The sequence below is a fragment of the Balaenoptera acutorostrata genome, chromosome 12 (genome assembly GCF_949987535.1).
Source record: "Balaenoptera acutorostrata chromosome 12, mBalAcu1.1, whole genome shotgun sequence".
In the NCBI taxonomy this organism is placed as follows: domain Eukaryota; kingdom Metazoa; phylum Chordata; class Mammalia; order Artiodactyla; family Balaenopteridae; genus Balaenoptera; species Balaenoptera acutorostrata.
In genome coordinates, this window is record NC_080075.1 from 8,602,505 (window position 1) to 8,606,810 (window position 4,306).

At 44.5% G+C, this 4,306-nt stretch overlaps 1 non-coding gene across 1 annotated transcript; it reads right to left on the bottom strand.

Moving 5' to 3' along the window:
• Positions 1 to 2,190: 2,190 nt before the first annotated feature.
• On the bottom strand, positions 2,191 to 2,262 carry TRNAD-GUC (transfer RNA aspartic acid (anticodon GUC)). The gene has a single exon. It is a non-coding gene; the product is annotated as a tRNA-Asp (tRNA).
• Positions 2,263 to 4,306: the final 2,044 nt, after the last annotated feature.

Sequence of the window (4,306 nt, forward strand, 5' to 3'; positions counted from 1 at the left end):
CTTGTAATTATTCCACATAAGTCATTTTGCCATTTCTCTGCACCTGCAGTTACCCTGCCCCTGTGTCACAGGGACCCCTGTGTTCTGCTAATGTGTTATCATAAAACCCAGGAGGAACTGAGCAGACATGCCCGAGATGAGCAAAGTCCAACTACTATTCTTCACATTTTATGATAAGGAAACAGAAGACCAGAGACATTAAACAATTTGCCCGAGGTCATACAGCTTTTAGTGCATCCCCCTCTCAGGGCTGTACTGTTGAATAAAACAGTATTGTGCTGCTGTGCACGTGGCTTTTGAGCACTTGCTCTGTGGCTGGTCCACACTGAGAGGTGCCGTAAGTGTGAGCTCCATCTTGAACTTCAAAGAGTTAGTCTGAAAAAATAAAGTGAAATATTCCATTCGTAATTTTTCATATTGAGTACATACTTAAATGATTATTTTGGATTTTTGAGTGAAATAAAATATGTCATCAAAACTCATTTCACTCTTATTTTTGCTTTTTTTAAACATGGCTACTGGAAAAAAATTTTAATTTAATTTTTATTTTATATTGGAGTATAGTTGATTTACAATGTTGTGTCAGTTTCAGGTGTACAGCAAAGTGATTCATTTATACATATACATATATCTATTCTTTTTCAGATTCTTTTCCCATATAGGTTATTACAGGATATTGAGTAGAGTTCCCTGTGCTCTACAGTAGGTCCTTGTTGTGAAAAATCTTAAGTTGCAAATGTGGTGCACATTCTATTTCTAGGGGATCAGGTTTGAAGAACCTGTTTCTTCATCTATGATATGAGCAGCAAGAACACATGTAAAGTGCCCAAGCCAGGGAATGTTCTCGAAATGTTTGCATTCCCCCCCACACACACACCCCCCGCCACTTTTGCTCACCAGAACACCCAAGTCTCCTAATTTCCACATGCACAAATGTCCAGAGACTCTAAAAGGACCACAGTTTCTCTATGTCCATCCAGATTCCTCTTTAGTAGAGGCATTTTTAAAGTCATGTGTTATTAGAAATCTTATGATGTACAGTTTGTAAATAGCAAGTCATACACTAGAAACTCAGGCTGGGATCCTGAGACTGCCTCTCCGAAAGCAAGGGCATTAGAGAGAATGCACCCATTCATAAGCTCACCACAGACGCAGGGGGAAAGAGACTGACGTGCAGACAGGAAATGGACACAAGGTAATTCATTGCCACTGAAGCTCACTGAGCATTGGTCTGGTTGTGATGTGAATTATTCATGGATTCCCCCACGGCATCCTTATGTTGAAGGTTGATGTCAGGACAGGACCCCTACTGCCTTCTCTGCCCCCGGAGCTGAGCAGCTGTGTAAAGGGTCGACACCCCATCCTAAAATCCGCTCTCCTCCAAGCGGGCCCAGGGTGCAAGGTCCGCCACTACAATTAGACTTCCTTGTCCAAATGCCAGAGAGGGATGAATTCATTCACTAGCCAGCCCAGTACCCCTGAGTGAAGAGCTTGAGATAATTTATGGAATTGATTGATGCTGCTCCTCTTTCCATGAGAATGCATGGAATCCACTTACAACATAAGTGGCCTTTTGTTGCATGGATAGAATCGTCCTCTAATCATTCATCTAATGTTTCAGATGTCCCAGTCGGAAATAAAAAATTCACGTGCTATAGGGCCCAGCAGTCACAGTGGTGAAGAGTAAGACAATAGGGAGTGATGGGGACTGTTCCCAAGTGAAGACCACCTGCCCCAGCCGTAGGGGTGGCTCCTGGCAGACCCAGCAGGTTGTTGCCTCGTGAGAATGCACATCTGGGGTTATTGCATCCTCTGAGTTTTCACAAAAGCCAGATTCCCAGACTTTAATGTGGAAATCTCCCGATTTTTTTTTTTTTTTTTTTTTTTTAATTTATTTATTTATATTTATTTTTGGCTGTGTTGGGTCTTCGTTTCTGTGCGGGGGCTTCCTCCAGTTGCGGAGAGCGGGGGCCACTCTTCATCGCGGTGCGCGGGCCTCTCACCGTCGCGGCCTCTCTTGTTATGGAGCACAGGCTCCAGACGCGCAGGCTCAGTAGTTGTGGCGCACGGGCCTAGTTGCTCCGCGGCATGTGGGATCTTCCCAGACCAGGGCTCGAACCCGTGTCCCCTGCATTGGCAGGCAGATTCTTAACCACTGCGCCACCAGGGAAGCCCAAGAGGGCGTGTTGCCTCCCCGTCGGGGAATCGAACCCCGGTCTCTCGCGTGACAGGCGGGGATACTCACCACTATACTAACGAGGACGGCCCGATTTTTAAATTTGGGTGCTGAATGAACACTTCTAGTGGTCTAGTTCAACTAGGCTGTTTATAATCTCTGATCTTGTTTGTTTCCCTATATAAATGGTAGGCTTTCGTGGGAAGGGACATTACATTTCTCCCACATTCTTTTTTGTTCCCTTTACCCCTCACCACTCTTTGCATAGTGCGTAGCATTTATATCAATTATGACTTTCAACATTAGATGCCAATTCACCACTTTTATATTCGTTCCAGATTCTTCTTTTTCTTCTTTGTTATTGCTTTTTGCATCTTCTCCTGGTTTCTCAAAGGCCTTCAGACACCTAGAAAGGAAAGGAAGCGTGAACAGGAGTAGTAATGGCTCTTTTCTGACCACGTGCCCTCATCTGTAAGACAACGTTTTATCTCTTGCATGGCCAGGGCATTGCCAAGATGGCAGGAGCTTAGGAGAGAAAAAGGAAGGAATGCCAGGGTAGGGCCCAGAAGGTCTCTCCTTTCATGTAAGGCAGTGCTAAGCAGTTAAAGGCATGCCCGACCCATCTCCATGCATCCTTCACCCCGTCCTGCTCTCCATGTGCCACCATCTTTGGGAACATTTTCCCTTTACTGGGGCTCGTTCTGTGATGAGGGCCCACTGCCTCCTCCTGTTCTCCCCCATTTAACCGAATACTTTGTGTTTGATGACATGCCCCGAGGGCCTGAAGAAACTGAGGCTGTTTCCGCACAAGTAACCAAAAGCTTTACATAGAATTCAGAGACGTCACTGGCTCTTTTGAGTCTAACAGGCAATTTATTTGATTATTTTTTGTTTGTTTCTGTAGCATTGAAAAGTCACAAATTGACTTACTGTCCATAGGAAGCAGATCCAGACCATTTCTTTTTTTTTTTTTTCAGACCATTTCTTTATTGATGAAGTCAAAACTTTGAGAACTACAAGACAACTGTAAAAGGTACTAAAGCACTTTTTAAGGAACTGAAAGAAGACAGCTGTCTTTTCAGGAAATGAATTGAGGAACACTGGGTGAAGCAACATTAGCTTCTACCCATGTGAAAACCCAGACATTGGGCAGGAAGTCCACTGTGTCTGTGCTCTCAGGGGCCACACCGGGAGCACATATAACCCTGATGATGGCAGGGATGAGACTGGGTTCTGCCACAATGCAGCTACTGGTGAACATACAGGAAGAACAACTACCTGTGAAATACTCCAACTTGGTAGATGAAACGTGATACCAAGAGCAAAGTTTTACCACTGTTCACAGAGATCCAGTACATGCACAGAAGCTGTTCTTTAATAGTTTTGTCCACCCAGTCTTGGAACCCGTGGGACTTAGATTTCTGTAGCTAATAACACCAACACAGACATTTCAAAGTTCTCTGTAGGGAACTGGGGAGCAGCTTGGTCTCCACGATTGAGGGTACCATGTTCAGAGACTGTGCTTTATATTTGCAGGCATACGCTTTCACCTCCGTGTTTTGTTTTGGCCAACACAATGACTTACATTTGGTGTTTGGGGTCTCCCAAATTGACTGTCTTCAGAGAACGGACTCTATGCTTTGAGCATGCTGTGCTCTCATGCTCTAGCAGATTGGGCAACTTTTGTTGCCCCACCCTTTGTAACTGGGCTTTGTCTAGCACTTCCTCAGTTCTCCTTCAGGGCACGCTGCATGGTCTACGTGTTCTGACGCCTTAATGCTTGACATTTTGTATTCTGGGCACACACAGCTTCCCAATCCCATGATTTATTATTTTTTAGATTTATTTATTTTTTATTTTTTGGATGTGGACCATTTTTAAAGTCTTTATTGAATTTGTTACAATATTGCTTCTGTTTTATGTTTTGTTTTTTTGGCCACGAGGCATGTGGGATCTTAGCTCCCCGATCAGGGATTGAACCCACACCCCCTGCATTGGAAGGGGAAGTCTTAACCACTCGACCGCCAGGGAAGTCCCCCAATCCCATGATCTAAGGTTCAGTTTATAGCTTATGGAGTGTGGCAGTCTACTGTTTTAGGCATCCCAGGCTCTTTGTGGGTACATCTCCAA